This window comes from Haemaphysalis longicornis, unplaced genomic scaffold (genome assembly GCF_048455015.1).
Source record: "Haemaphysalis longicornis isolate Haplotype H1 unplaced genomic scaffold, Haemaphysalis longicornis Haplotype H1 scaffold_88, whole genome shotgun sequence".
Classification (NCBI taxonomy): domain Eukaryota; kingdom Metazoa; phylum Arthropoda; class Arachnida; order Ixodida; family Ixodidae; genus Haemaphysalis; species Haemaphysalis longicornis.
This window is the reverse complement of record NW_027526456.1, coordinates 245,502-261,175: the sequence shown is the minus strand read 5'-3', so window position 1 is coordinate 261,175 and position 15,674 is coordinate 245,502. Positions and strand designations below refer to the sequence as shown.

At 50.6% G+C, this 15,674-nt stretch overlaps 2 non-coding genes and 5 pseudogenes across 2 annotated transcripts; all 7 read left to right on the top strand.

Moving 5' to 3' along the window:
• The first annotated feature begins 491 nt into the window (after positions 1-491).
• On the top strand, positions 492-610 carry LOC144151254 (5S ribosomal RNA; annotated as a pseudogene).
• Positions 611-1,164: 554 nt separating this feature from the next.
• LOC144151265 (5S ribosomal RNA) lies at positions 1,165-1,283 on the top strand (annotated as a pseudogene).
• A 5,479-nt stretch (positions 1,284-6,762) lies between these two features.
• LOC144151253 (5S ribosomal RNA) lies at positions 6,763-6,881 on the top strand (annotated as a pseudogene).
• A 537-nt stretch (positions 6,882-7,418) lies between these two features.
• LOC144151130 (5S ribosomal RNA) lies at positions 7,419-7,537 on the top strand. The gene has a single exon (XR_013318734.1). It is a non-coding gene; the product is annotated as a 5S ribosomal RNA (ribosomal RNA).
• A 536-nt stretch (positions 7,538-8,073) lies between these two features.
• On the top strand, positions 8,074-8,192 carry LOC144151128 (5S ribosomal RNA). The gene has a single exon (XR_013318732.1). It is a non-coding gene; the product is annotated as a 5S ribosomal RNA (ribosomal RNA).
• A 574-nt stretch (positions 8,193-8,766) lies between these two features.
• On the top strand, positions 8,767-8,885 carry LOC144151281 (5S ribosomal RNA; annotated as a pseudogene).
• Positions 8,886-14,354: 5,469 nt separating this feature from the next.
• LOC144151252 (5S ribosomal RNA) lies at positions 14,355-14,473 on the top strand (annotated as a pseudogene).
• The last annotated feature ends 1,201 nt before the right edge of the window (positions 14,474-15,674 follow it).

The window sequence follows — 15,674 nt, the reverse complement described above, 5'->3', positions numbered from 1 at the left end:
AGAAGGCGCAGTGGGCAGTGGCCGCCCTCGACGGGCCCGATTCAGACACTGATCTTCGCGACTCACTTGCGCGGGGCTCACGAGCCCTCATGGAGTTTAAGGTAGAACAGCAAAGGAGATGGGACTTGATCTGAGGGTCGGAAGCGGGACAGCACCATGGGCCACTTCTGCCCACTAACGACTTCTACGCCCAACCCCTCGTCCCTATTACATTACCGTATACTGTAAACAAATGACACCATCGCCCATTTGTAAGTGTGTCTAATAGGAACCACGCCAGCACTGCGTGGCTTTGCTGGCACTGTCTACGAATAGTTTCCACTTCCCTGGCGAAACACGCTGAATCTTGTCTTGGCTTGTTCAGTTCCCGAACGCGATTATTTGTCTGTGTGAGCAAAGGATGTTACACTGTTCTCTGAAACCTCTGTAACCACTTCATCTGGCCCTGTATGTATATTTGTAAATAAAGTTACTGTTACAAAAAAAAAAAAAAAATCGGCCATACCATGCTGAATACGCCGGTTCTCGTCCGATCACCGAAGCTAAGCAGCATTGGGCTCGGTCAGTACTTGGGAGGGAGACCACCTGGGAACACCGAGTGCCGATGGCATCCTCTTTTGCTTTTTAAAACTTTCCGTATTAATTTGCGTTCAAAGAGTTGTTTCTATTTTTTTTTTCCCCCACCAAGTTTCGTTTGCCCCCTGGCGGTGGCGGGGGCGCGGAAGGACCACTAGATGATGCTTCGCCGCAGCGCAGCGGGCGAGTTAGCCGATTTTCCACCCTTCGTTGGGCGCGGCGGATTACCTGTGACTGACTCATCTTTCTATCTGCCCCTCGAAGGTCGTGAAAGCAGGCATTTCGCACTTCCGGAGCACCTGCGGCTAATGTGCGACAAACGGAAGCATTCCCCAACGTCTAGCCAGCGTGACCACAACGACTCAAGGCCACATTCGTTTCCAAAAGTGTTCCCCAAGTGCGCGCAGCAATGTTCGGCGACTTGAGGGCTTCGTGCGACGTCGCGGGATCCCTAGGATATGGAGTGATGTGTTGCGGCGGCCGTGTGTCCTGCCGAACAACAGGTGAAATGGTAGAGATGCTGGTTGTTGGTGTAATGTGTTATAAAAAGGCACGTAAGGCTTCGATTCTCGCCACAAAAAAAAAAAAAAAATCGGCCATACCATGTTGAATACGCCGGTTCTCGTCCGATCACCGAAGCTAAGCAGCATTGGGCTCGGTCAGTACTTGGGAGGGAGACCACCTGGGAACACCGAGTGCCGATGGCATCCTCTTTTGCTTTTTAAAACTTTCCGTATTAATTTGCGTTCAAAGAGTTGTTTCTATTTTTTTTTTCCCCCACCAAGTTTCGTTTGCCCCCTGGCGGTGGCGGGGGCGCGGAAGGACCACTAGATGATGCTTCGCCGCAGCGCAGCGGGCGAGTTAGCCGATTTTCCACCCTTCGTTGGGCGCGGCGGATTACCTGTGACTGACTCGTCTTTCTATCTGCCCCTCGAAGGTCGTGAAAGCAGGCATTTCGCACTTCCGGAGCACCTGCGGCTAATGTGCGACAAACGGAAGCATTCCCCAACGTCTAGCCAGCGTGACCACAACGACTCAAGGCCACATTCGTTTCCAAAAGTGTTCCCCAAGTGCGCGCAGCAATGTTCGGCGACTTGAGGGCTTCGTGCGACGTCGCGGGATCCCTAGGATATGGAGTGATGTGTTGCGGCGGCCGTGTGTCCTGCCGAACAACAGGTGAAATGGTAGAGATGCTGGTTGTTGGTGTAATGTGTTATAAAAAGGCACGTAAGGCTTCGATTCTCGCCATCGGCCATACCATGCTGATCGGCCATACCGTGCACTCGCCGACCGGTTCTCGTAGGGAGCGGTCGCGCGATGGCTAGCTCCGCAGGAGTAGGGGCGAGCGGAGGCGCCGGACCGGTTTCGCCGCCGAGCGGCCCGCCTGCCGGGTACCGATTTCTCCTACCCGCGCTTCCCTCCAGCGAAGGCATGAAGGCGTGCGTCGTACTGCACTGCGACCTCGAAGGACGGCCGTACAGGATCGAAGATTTCCGCTCACCGCTGGAGGAGCTTGGAGTGATCAAGGCGGTGAGTGGCATCGGGCCTTTCCAAATGAGCCACGTTTGGTTGGTGAAGTTACGAACGAAGGAGGCAAAGGAGAAGCTCGTCATGAGCGGAAGTTTTCGAGTTAAGGGGCGGCATTGTGCCGTCATCGATCCGGCGAGGCAGGACACGACAGTCAAATTGCACTGGGTGCCGTTTGACGACCCCGACGAGCCATTGGCGAGAATTCTTAGCGAGTTCGGTGAGGTGAAGGAGATGAAGAGGGAGGAATGGAGAGTTGCTGGGTTTAGTCTGCCCGACTCAACTACCCGCACGGTCAGAATGACCCTGCGGGAAGGGGTCGTCCCAGACGCTCTCCCGGAACTCATACAGTACGGCGACGGTGTGGTTTTGTGTGTGGTGCCGGGCCGAGCCCCTACATGCCTGCGGTGTGGGATGCGGGGACACATTCGGCGTGACTGTGCGACGCCGCAGTGCTCGAAGTGCCGCGTTTTCGGGCACGTGCGGCAGGATTGTGTTCGTACTTACGCGAACGTGACGGGAAACCGTCGCGTGAATGAGGTCGCCCCAGATCTTATGGATCAGGAGGAAGCGGAGCGAGCGGCAAGCGTGGCGCCGGTGTCAACCAGCAGCACGGGCAGCGGCGGAGACGGCGATGGTGTGCTGGCCCCCCTGGCAGCGAACAATGAGCCGGCTCCCAAGATGGCTGCCCCAGCAGAAGGGACCGAGCAAGTTGGTGAGGAAGCCGGAAGAAAGAAGGAGGAAACAACCCAAGAAGGGGACGAGATGAAAGAGAAGGAGAAGGACGCCATTCTGGCCGAGTCCGAAAACAGTGAGGAGGAAGGGAGCAGCTCGGAGGGGGCCATGGATGCCACACAGGCTTCTGCGAAAAGGCCCCGCGACGCGGGCGAAGAAGCTCTCGCGGCTCAGCGGCTGCGGCGTTTGGAAAACGATTGGAAGGTGGTGGGGAGGAAAAAGAAATTTGGAAGCCTCTCGCAGCGATCCACTTCACTGACCCGCGAACGAAAACCTGAAGATGGAGGCAGCGGGTGACCGCCGCCAGTGAACGAGTGAGGGGACAAATTGGTTCTTGCGTATGGTGGCTAGAGTGAGTTCAGTGGTGTTTGTTTGCCTCTCCTTTTCGCGCGGTTTCGGGGGCTGTTTTTTTACTTTTTAAATGAATCTTAAGCTGAAAGCACCTTTAAAAATAGGGACGCTCAACGTCAGAGGGTTGGGTTCTAAAAAGAGAGGAAACAGTGTGTCTTCCTTAATTAATAATAATCAGATAGACATTCTTGGCATACAGGAAACTAAAGTTGAAACCGAAGCACACACTGACAGCATGGTTGAGCCATTTGTGGAAAATTTCATGGTTGCAGTGAGCCACTCGTCTGGGTTTTCGGCTGGGTGTTGCCTGTTAATTAGGAAGTCGTTAGAAGTAGTGATTCAAAATGTAGTCAGCTGTAAGGATGGTAGATTTGTTTTGTGTGATTTCATTTATGCTGACATTGAGTTTAGAGTAGTGTGTTTATATGCGCCGACAAAACCTGCCGCGCGATACACTTTTTTTGAAAGTATAGAAAACTACCTTGAAACCGAAAGAGTGTTAATTATACTAGGAGACTTTAATTGTGTGTGCGAGCGTAAAGATCGGTCAAATCAGGACGCGGCTGTAGATCGCAGCGCGAAGCTGCTTGCCAAAATCGTGGCAGACAGTGGTCTGGAAGATGTAGCATTGGTAGGCGAAGAAGCGAAAACAGTACATTATACACACTTCCAGGGCGCGAGTCATGCGCGTTTAGACCGCATTTATGTCTCCGCTGAATTGGTGCCTTGTTGTAGAGAATATAAAGTTGAAGAAGTGTCTTTTAGCGACCATTGTTTGGTAGCGGTATCCCTAGGGGAAAAAATCAAGCGTAGTCATAAGTTTAACTGGTCCTTGTGGAAAATCAACGCGAAGCTGCTTGAGGATAAAGAGTTTGTTGGTAGTGTAAAAAATTACTGCGATAATGACTACGGAAGAAATTGCAATAGTAAAAGCGAAGCATGGGAGTGCTTTAAACAAAAAGTTAAACTTATGGCCATAGAAAGATCTAGTATGATAAGAAGAAGTGATATACAGGAGGAAACACTCTTACGCCGCAACCTAAAATCTTTAATTGAAGAAGAAACAAAGCGGCCGGGATTATTTATTGAGGATATAAATAAAACAAAACAGGAGCTCGAAAGGATAGATATAGATAAATACAAAGGAGCTGCAGTGAGAGCACGAGCTGAAAAATATCTGGCGGGTGAGCAGCCAACAAAGCGGGCCATAGCCGACGAAAAGCGTCATGCACGCAAACAAGATATTGGCGAAATAGAATGGGCAGGTGTTTTAACTAGGGATGAGGCGGAAATAGCGCAAGCTTTCACCCAATATTATCAGGAACTTTTTGCACTGAAGAACCCGACGGAAAACGGTTTCGAAACAGAGTTTTTGAACGTACTGCCGCAACTGGATAGCGAAAGTACTGAAATGATGGAAAGAGAGATCACCCTGAGCGAAATCGAAGAGGCTATCGACAACTTGAACTCGGGTAAATCACCAGGACCTGACGGAATAAGTTCAGTGTTTTATAAGAAGTTTAAAGGGGAAGTTGCGGGTCTCCTTCATGGAGTGTTTAAGGAATCTTTTGAGCTTGGCCGTCTCCCTCCTTCCTTTTCCAAGGCTCACACGGTTTTGATTCCGAAGGGGGAAACGCCAGAAATATTAATTAAAGTTACAGGGTACAGACCAATTACGTTGACCAACACAGATTATAAAGTACTCATGAAAGTCTTGGCCAGCAGATTACAAAGTGTCATAACAGGGATAATAGGCCCGCATCAAACATGCGGAATTAAGGGCAGAACAATCTTTTCAAACATTCATGTGGCTCGAAGTATCCTCGAGTACTGCGATGCAGACCATCGCACTGTAGCTATGGTACAGGTAGACCTTGAGAAAGCCTTTGACCGCGTGTGTCATAGCGTTCTCTTTTCTATTCTGGAGCATGTTAAAGTAGGATCCGTTGTCACCAAAGGGATAAGGATGGCGTACAATAACTGTACCACCAACATCATAGTTAACAAGAAACTTACAGAACAGATAAGTGTTTACTCCTCGGTGAGACAAGGATGTCCATTGAGTCCCCTGCTTTTCGCTCTTTATCTAGAGCCATTGTGTGCCAGGGTAATTGCCAGTGGCAGTATCCGAGGCTTTTGCGTTCAAGCGTGCGAGGTAAAAGTTCTGGCGTACGCTGACGACGTGGCTTTCTTTTGCGCGGACAAAGAAAGCGTTCGAAACACCCTGTCCCTGACACAGAGATTTTGTGAAGTCACAGGTAGCAAGGTCAATTTGAGCAAATGTGTAGGCCTGTGGCACGGTGAATGGGAGGAAACACCGTCGGTTTATGGGGGTATGCAGTGGTTCACCACGCCATCCAAGTATTTGGGCGTGCCTTTAGACCGTTATAAGGAAAACACAGACTACTGGGGGGAGAGGGTTCAGGAGGTGCGTGCGAGCACGTTATCGTGGGGAGGGAGGCAGTTGTCAATTTTTGCGCGGGCAACCGTCTGTAACACGTTTCTAGTAGCCAGGCTCTGGTACGTTATGCAGGTTTTGTCATGTGCCAGAGTCAATGTACAAAAGTTCCACCGAGTATTTGCAGTGTTTGTCTGGCAGTCTTCGTTTGAGCGGACGAGCCGTAGTAATTTGTTTAGAAGACTTGGGGACGGGGGTCTGGGGCTTTCACACCTGTTTGTCAAGCAGGTAGTGTCAAGATTTTTGTATCTAAGGGACCAGTCGGACCCATTTGTTCGCACATGCTTGCAAATCCTGTTGGCCTCGGCACTACCTGATTATGTTGTGTCCACTGTAGATTATATATCGTAAAGAGGAGGCGGGTACCTGCGTGAAGTGGTGTCAGCTTTTCGTTTCTTGTCGGTGCGTTTTTCATTAGACTATCTTTCTACTGTGACCCGTAAAAGACTATCTCGGGATTTAGTGGAAACCCTGTTTCCAGAACCAGTATATCGCTCCATGTATAAGAGTAGACACCGGCCTGACGTGCTAAAGAGAGTGAAGAAAATGGCTGTTCCTGGTGGGATTAAGTCTTTCTTTTTCAACCTGCATACGAACACTCTTCCTGTCATGACATGGCAGGAGAGGAGGGGAGTTTACCTGCCATGGGGACCTGACTGCTACCTGTGTAAGAAACCAGAGACCATAGAACATGTTTTTCTGGACTGCTGGGACGCAGTTTTCTTCTGGGACGTCCTCCAGAGAACAATTAAGAAAGAACTACCTTTGACTGCTCAAGGCATCCGCTATCTCGAGTTACAACCAGATGTAATCCCGTACGACCTCATTTTTCTTCTGGGGTTGCACGCAATATGGCAGAGCAGGCTAGCGGTACGGCATAATGTAAATGCCCGATCCGTTCATGGTTATTTTATTGAAAACGTGTGCAAGGTCCGTGAAGTGTTAAAAATGTGTTATGATGATGATGTTCTGGATTTATGTAACAAATTGATTGAAATGAAAGTCCATTGGAATGTAAATATCGTTTAATGTGGTTGTGAAGTGATTGTTTGTTACACTGAGAAAAATGCTGTTTTGAAGTGCTCTTGTTGAGTTTTGCAATAAAGAAAAAAAAAAAAATCGGCCATACCATGCTGAATACGCCGGTTCTCGTCCGATCACCGAAGCTAAGCAGCATTGGGCTCGGTCAGTACTTGGGAGGGAGACCACCTGGGAACACCGAGTGCCGATGGCATCCTCTTTTGCTTTTTAAAACTTTCCGTATTAATTTGCGTTCAAAGAGTTGTTTCTATTTTTTTTTTCCCCCACCAAGTTTCGTTTGCCCCCTGGCGGTGGCGGGGGCGCGGAAGGACCACTAGATGATGCTTCGCCGCAGCGCAGCGGGCGAGTTAGCCGATTTTCCACCCTTCGTTGGGCGCGGCGGATTACCTGTGACTGACTCGTCTTTCTATCTGCCCCTCGAAGGTCGTGAAAGCAGGCATTTCGCACTTCCGGAGCACCTGCGGCTAATGTGCGACAAACGGAAGCATTCCCCAACGTCTAGCCAGCGTGACCACAACGACTCAAGGCCACATTCGTTTCCAAAAGTGTTCCCCAAGTGCGCGCAGCAATGTTCGGCGACTTGAGGGCTTCGTGCGACGTCGCGGGATCCCTAGGATATGGAGTGATGTGTTGCGGCGGCCGTGTGTCCTGCCGAACAACAGGTGAAATGGTAGAGATGCTGGTTGTTGGTGTAATGTGTTATAAAAAGGCACGTAAGGCTTCGATTCTCGCCATCGGCCATACCATGCTGAATACGCCGGTTCTCGTCCGATCACCGAAGCTAAGCAGCATTGGGCTCGGTCAGTACTTGGGAGGGAGACCACCTGGGAACACCGAGTGCCGATGGCATCCTCTTTTGCTTTTTAAAACTTTCCGTATTAATTTGCGTTCAAAGAGTTGTTTCTATTTTTTTTTCCCCCACCAAGTTTCGTTTGCCCCCTGGCGGTGGCGGGGGCGCGGAAGGACCACTAGATGATGCTTCGCCGCAGCGCAGCGGGCGAGTTAGCCGATTTTCCACCCTTCGTTGGGCGCGGCGGATTACCTGTGACTGACTCGTCTTTCTATCTGCCCCTCGAAGGTCGTGAAAGCAGGCATTTCGCACTTCCGGAGCACCTGCGGCTAATGTGCGACAAACGGAAGCATTCCCCAACGTCTAGCCAGCGTGACCACAACGACTCAAGGCCACATTCGTTTCCAAAAGTGTTCCCCAAGTGCGCGCAGCAATGTTCGGCGACTTGAGGGCTTCGTGCGACGTCGCGGGATCCCTAGGATATGGAGTGATGTGTTGCGGCGGCCGTGTGTCCTGCCGAACAACAGGTGAAATGGTAGAGATGCTGGTTGTTGGTGTAATGTGTTATAAAAAGGCACGTAAGGCTTCGATTCTCGCCATCGGCCATACCATGCTGAATACGCCGGTTCTCGTCCGATCACCGAAGCTAAGCAGCATTGGGCTCGGTCAGTACTTGGGAGGGAGACCACCTGGGAACACCGAGTGCCGATGGCATCCTCTTTTGCTTTTTAAAACTTTCCGTATTAATTTGCGTTCAAAGAGTTGTTTCTATTTTTTTTTTCCCCCACCAAGTTTCGTTTGCCCCCTGGCGGTGGCGGGGGCGCGGAAGGACCACTAGATGATGCTTCGCCGCAGCGCAGCGGGCGAGTTAGCCGATTTTCCACCCTTCGTTGGGCGCGGCGGATTACCTGTGACTGACTCGTCTTTCTATCTGCCCCTCGAAGGTCGTGAAAGCAGGCATTTCGCACTTCCGGAGCACCTGCGGCTAATGTGCGACAAACGGAAGCATTCCCCAACGTCTAGCCAGCGTGACCACAACGACTCAAGGCCACATTCGTTTCCAAAAGTGTTCCCCAAGTGCGCGCAGCAATGTTCGGCGACTTGAGGGCTTCGTGCGACGTCGCGGGATCCCTAGGATATGGAGTGATGTGTTGCGGCGGCCGTGTGTCCTGCCGAACAACAGGTGAAATGGTAGAGATGCTGGTTGTTGGTGTAATGTGTTATAAAAAGGCACTTAAGGCTTCGATTCTCGCCATCGGCCATACCATGCTTTACCAAAAAAAAAAAAAAAATCGGCCATACCATGCTGAATACGCCGGTTCTCGTCCGATCACCGAAGCTAAGCAGCATTGCGCTCGGTCAGTACTTGGGAGGGGGACCACCTGGGAACACCGAGTGCCGATGGCATCCTCTTTTGCTTTTTAAAACTTTCCGTATTAATTTGCGTTCAAAGAGTTGTTTCTATTTTTTTTTCCCCCACCAAGTTTCGTTTGCCCCCTGGCGGTGGCGGGGGCGCGGAAGGACCACTAGATGATGCTTCGCCGCAGCGCAGCGGGCGAGTTAGCCGATTTTCCACCCTTCGTTGGGCGCGGCGGATTACCTGTGACTGACTCGTCTTTCTATCTGCCCCTCGAAGGTCGTGAAAGCAGGCATTTCGCACTTCCGGAGCACCTGCGGCTAATGTGCGACAAACGGAAGCATTCCCCAACGTCTAGCCAGCGTGACCACAACGACTCAAGGCCACATTCGTTTCCAAAAGTGTTCCCCAAGTGCGCGCAGCAATGTTCGGCGACTTGAGGGCTTCGTGCGACGTCGCGGGATCCCTAGGATATGGAGTGATGTGTTGCGGCGGCCGTGTGTCCTGCCGAACAACAGGTGAAATGGTAGAGATGCTGGTTGTTGGTGTAATGTGTTATAAAAAGGCACGTAAGGCTTCGATTCTCGCCATCGGCCATACCATGCACACTCGCCGACCGGTTCTCGTAGGGAGCGGTCGCGCGATGGCTAGCTCCGCAGGAGTACGGGCGAGCGGAGGCGCCGAACCGGTTTCGCCGCCGAGCGGCCCGCCGGCCGGGTACCGATTTCTCCTACCCGCGCTTCCCTCCAACGAAGGCATGAAGGCGTGCGTCGTGTTGCACTGCGACCTCGAAGGACGGCCATACAGGATCGAGGATTTCCGCTCACCGCTGGAGGAGCTTGGAGTCATCAAGGCGGTGAGTGGCATCGGGCCATTCCAAATGAGCCACGTTTGGTTGGTGAAGTTACGAACGAAGGAGGCGAAGGAGAAGCTCGTCATGAGCGGAAGTTTACGAGTTAAGGGGCGGCATTGTGCTGTCATCGATCCAGCGAGGCAGGACATGACTGTCAAATTGCACTGGGTGCCGTTTGATGACCCCGACGAGCCACTAGCGAGGATTCTTAGCGAGTTCGGCGAGGTGAAGGAGATGAAGAGGGAGGAATGGAGAGTCGCCGGTTTTAGTCTGCCGGACTCGACAACCCGCACGGTCAGAATGACCCTGCGGGAGGGGGTCGTCCCGGACTCTCTCCCGGAACTCATCCAGTACGGAGACGGTGTGGTGTTGTGTGTGGTGCCGGGCCGAGCCCCTACATGCCTGCGGTGCGGGATGCGGGGACACATTCGGCGTGACTGTGCGACGCCGCAGTGCTCGAAGTGCCGCGTTTTCGGGCACGTGCGGCACGATTGTGTTCGTACTTACGCGAACGTGACGGGAAACCGTCGCGGGAATGAGGTCGCTCCAGATCTTATGGATCAGGAGGAAGCGGAGCGAGCGGCAAGCGCGGCGCCGGTGTCAACCAGCAGCACGGGCAGCGGCGGAGACGGCGATGGCGTGCTGGCCCCCCTGGCAGCGAACAATGAGCCGGCTCCCAAGATGGCTGCCCCAGCAGAAGGGACCGAGCAAGTTGGTGAGGAAGCCGGGAGAAAGGAGGAGGAAACCACCCAAGAAGTGGACGAGACGAAAGAGAGCGAGAAGAACGCCATTCTGGCCGAGTCCGAAAACAGTGAGGAGGAAGGAAGCAGCTCGGAGGGGGCCATGGATGCCACACAGGCTTCTGCGAAAAGGCCCCGCGACGCGGGGGAAGAGGCCCTCGCGGCTCAGCGGCTGCGGCGGCTGGAAAACGAGTGGAAGGTGGTGGGGAGGAAAAAGAAATTTGGAAGCCTCTCGCAGCGATCCACTTCACTGACCCGCGAACAAAAACCTGACCATGGAGGCAGCGGGTGACCGTCGCCTGTGAACGAGTGAGGGGACAGAATGGTTCTGGCGTATGGTGGCTAGCGTGAGTTCTTTGGTGTTTGTTTGCCTCTCCTTTTCACGCGGTTTCGGGGGTCTGTATTTTACTTCTGTTTTTTTTTAAATGAATCTTAAGCTGAAAGCACCTTTAAAAATAGGGACGCTAAACGTCCGAGGGTTGGGGTCTAAAAAGAGGCGAAACAGTGTGTCTTCTTTAATTAATAAAAATCAGCTAGACATTCTTGGCATTCAGGAAACTAAAGTTGAAACCGAAGCACACACTGACAGCATGGTTGAGCCATTTGTGGAAAATTTCATGGTTGCAGTGAGCCACTCGTTTGGGTTTTCGGCTGGGTGTTGCCTGTTAATTAGGAAGTCGTTAGAAGTAGTGATTCAAAATGTAGTCAGCTGTAAGGATGGTAGATTTGTTTTGTGTGATTTCATTTATGCAGACATTGAGTTTAGAGTAGTGTGTTTATATGCGCCGACAAAACCTGCTGCGCGATACACTTTTTTTGAAAGTATAGAAAACTACCTTGAAACCGAAAGAGTGTTAATAATACTAGGAGACTTTAATTGTGTGTGCGAGCGTAAAGATCGGTCAAATCAGGACGCGGCTGTAGATCGCAGCGCGAAGCTGCTTGCCAAAATCGTGGCAGACAGTGGTCTGGAAGATGTGGCATTGGTAGGCGAAGAAGCGAAAACGGTACATTATACACACTTCCAGGGCGCGAGTCATGCGCGTTTAGACCGCATTTATGTCTCCGCTGAATTGGTGCCTTGTTGTAGAGAATATAAAGTTGAAGAAGTGTCTTTTAGCGACCATTGTTTGGTAGCGGTATCCCTAGGGGAAAAAATCAAGCGTAGTCATAAGTTTAACTGGTCCTTGTGGAAAATCAACGCGAGGCTGCTTGATGATAAAGAGTTTGTTGGTAGTGTAAAAAATTACTGCGATAACGACTACGGAAGAAATTGCAATAGTAAAAGCGAAGCATGGGAGTGCTTTAAACAAAAAGTTAAACTTATGGCCATAGAAAGATCTAGTATGATAAGAAGAAGTGATATACAGGAGGAAACACTCTTACGCCGCAACCTAAAATCTTTAATTGAAGAAGAAACAAAGCGGCCGGGAATATTTATTGAGGATATAAATAAAACAAAACAGGAGCTCGAAAGGATAGATATAGATAAATATAAAGGAGCTGCAGTGAGAGCACGAGCTGAAAAATATCTGGCGGGTGAGCAGCCAACAAAGCGGGCCATAGCTGACGAAAAGCGTCATGCACGCAAACAAGATATTGGCGAAATAGAATGGGCAGGTGTTTTAACTAGGGATGAGGCGGAAATAGCGCAAGCTTTCACCCAATATTATCAGGAACTTTTTGCACTGAAGAACCCGACCGAAAACGGTTTCGAAACAGAGTTTTTGAACTTACTGCCGCAACTGGATAGCGAAAGTACTGAAATGATGGAAAGGGAGATCACCCTGAGCGAAATCGAAGAGGCTATCGACAACTTGAACTCGGGTAAATCACCAGGACCTGACGGAATCAGTTCAGTGTTTTATAAGAAGTTTAAAGGGGAAGTTGCGGGTCTCCTTCATGGAGTGTTTAAGGAATCTTTTGAGCTTGGCCGTCTCCCTCCTTCCTTTTCCAAGGCTCACACGGTTTTGATTCCGAAGGGGGAAACGCCAGAAATATTAATTAAAGTTACAGGGTACAGACCAATTACGTTGACCAACACAGATTATAAAGTACTCATGAAAGTCTTGGCCAGCAGATTACAAAGTGTCATAACAGGGATAATAGGCCCGCATCAAACATGCGGAATTAAGGGCAGAACAATCTTTTCAAACATTCATGTGGCTCGAAGTATCCTCGAGTACTGCGATGCAGACCATCGCACTGTAGCTATGGTACAGGTAGACCTTGAGAAAGCCTTTGACCGCGTGTGTCATAGCGTTCTCTTTTCTATTCTGGAGCATGTTAAAGTAGGATCCGTTGTCACCAAAGGGATAAGGATGGCGTACAATAACTGTACCACCAACATCATAGTTAACAAGAAACTTACAGAACAGATAAGTGTTTACTCCTCGGTGAGACAAGGATGTCCATTGAGTCCCCTGCTTTTCGCTCTTTATCTAGAGCCATTGTGTGCCAGGGTAATTGCCAGTGGCAGTATCCGAGGCTTTTGCGTTCAAGCGTGCGAGGTAAAAGTTCTGGCGTACGCTGACGACGTGGCTTTCTTTTGCGCGGACAAAGAAAGCGTTCGAAACACCCTGTCCCTGACACAGAGATTTTGTGAAGTCACAGGTAGCAAGGTCAATTTGAGCAAATGTGTAGGCCTGTGGCACGGTGAATGGGAGGAAACACCGTCGGTTTATGGGGGTATGCAGTGGTTCACCACGCCATCCAAGTATTTGGGCGTGCCTTTAGACCGTTATAAGGAAAACACAGACTACTGGGGGGAGAGGGTTCAGGAGGTGCGTGCGAGCACGTTATCGTGGGGAGGGAGGCAGTTGTCAATTTTTGCGCGGGCAACCGTCTGTAACACGTTTCTAGTAGCCAGGCTCTGGTACGTTATGCAGGTTTTGTCATGTGCCAGAGTCAATGTACAAAAGTTCCACCGAGTATTTGCAGTGTTTGTCTGGCAGTCTTCGTTTCAGCGGACGAGCCGTAGTAATTTGTTTAGAAGACTTGGGGACGGGGGTCTGGGGCTTTCACACCTGTTTGTCAAGCAGGTAGTGTCAAGATTTTTGTATCTAAGGGACCAGTCGGACCCATTTGTTCGCACATGCTTGCAAATCCTGTTGGCCTCGGCACTACCTGATTATGTTGTGTCCACTGTAGATTATATATCGTAAAGAGGAGGCGGGTACCTGCGTGAAGTGGTGTCAGCTTTTCGTTTCTTGTCGGTGCGTTTTTCATTAGACTATCTTTCTACTGTGACCCGTAAAAGACTATCTCGGGATTTAGTGGAAACCCTGTTTCCAGAACCAGTATATCGCTCCATGTATAAGAGTAGACACCGGCCTGACGTGCTAAAGAGAGTGAAGAAAATGGCTGTTCCTGGTGGGATTAAGTCTTTCTTTTTCAACCTGCATACGAACACTCTTCCTGTCATGACATGGCAGGAGAGGAGGGGAGTTTACCTGCCATGGGGACCTGACTGCTACCTGTGTAAGAAACCAGAGACCATAGAACATGTTTTTCTGGACTGCTGGGACGCAGTTTTCTTCTGGGACGTCCTCCAGAGAACAATTAAGAAAGAACTACCTTTGACTGCTCAAGGCATCCGCTATCTCGAGTTACAACCAGATGTAATCCCGTACGACCTCATTTTTCTTCTGGGGTTGCACGCAATATGGCAGAGCAGGCTAGCGGTACGGCATAATGTAAATGCCCGATCCGTTCATGGTTATTTTATTGAAAACGTGTGCAAGGTCCGTGAAGTGTTAAAAATGTGTTATGATGATGATGTTCTGGATTTATGTAACAAATTGATTGAAATGAAAGTCCATTGGAATGTAAATATCGTTTAATGTGGTTGTGAAGTGATTGTTTGTTACACTGAGAAAAATGCTGTTTTGAAGTGCTCTTGTTGAGTTTTGCAATAAAGAAAAAAAAAAATCGGCCATACCATGCTGAATACGCCGGTTCTCGTCCGATCACCGAAGCTAAGCAGCATTGGGCTCGGTCAGTACTTGGGAGGGAGACCACCTGGGAACACCGAGTGCCGATGGCATCCTCTTTTGCTTTTTAAAACTTTCCGTATTAATTTGCGTTCAAAGAGTTGTTTCTATTTTTTTTTTCCCCCACCAAGTTTCGTTTGCCCCCTGGCGGTGGCGGGGGCGCGGAAGGACCACTAGATGATGCTTCGCCGCAGCGCAGCGGGCGAGTTAGCCGATTTTCCACCCTTCGTTGGGCGCGGCGGATTACCTGTGACTGACTCGTCTTTCTATCTGCCCCTCGAAGGTCGTGAAAGCAGGCATTTCGCACTTCCGGAGCACCTGCGGCTAATGTGCGACAAACGGAAGCATTCCCCAACGTCTAGCCAGCGTGACCACAACGACTCAAGGCCACATTCGTTTCCAAAAGTGTTCCCCAAGTGCGCGCAGCAATGTTCGGCGACTTGAGGGCTTCGTGCGACGTCGCGGGATCCCTAGGATATGGAGTGATGTGTTGCGGCGGCCGTGTGTCCTGCCGAACAACAGGTGAAATGGTAGAGATGCTGGTTGTTGGTGTAATGTGTTATAAAAAGGCACGTAAGGCTTCGATTCTCGCCATCGGCGGCGGTCTTTGAAAACATCAAAAGCACAAAACTGCTACCACCCTCCATGCGGAGCAGTAACTTAGTACTCATTCCCAAAAAAACCTCCCATAACACAACACCCAACGTGGAAGACTTCAGGCCTATCAGTCTTCTTTCCACCGACTATAAAATCCTAGCCCGCATCCTGGCCCAACGCCTCGAGACAGCCCTCAGTAGTGTTGTGGGTCCTCACCAGACGTGCGGGTTTAAGGGACGCTCCATCAACACCAACCTGCACCGCATGCGGACCATCTGTGAGGTGGCGGAATCAGGCATTCACCCCTTAGCTGTCCTACAACTCGACCTTAAAAAGGCCTTCGACCAGGTTGACCACGCCTTCCTGTTCACGCTCCTCGGTCAATGTGGGGTAGGGGATACAATGGTCGAGTGGATAAAAATTTGCTACACCGCCATCACCACCAGCATCATCATAAACGGGGAGGTGGGGGCGCCCATCGACATCGGAAGGTCAGTCAGGCAGGGCTGCCCTATGTCCCCGATCCTTTTCGCATTGTATATTGAACCACTTTGCAGGATGGCAATAGCGTCCAAGTCAACCAAAGGTTTGGTTCTCGGCGACGAAGAGCTCAAGGTGTTGGCCTATGCGGACGATGTTGCGTTTGTGTGCTCCTCG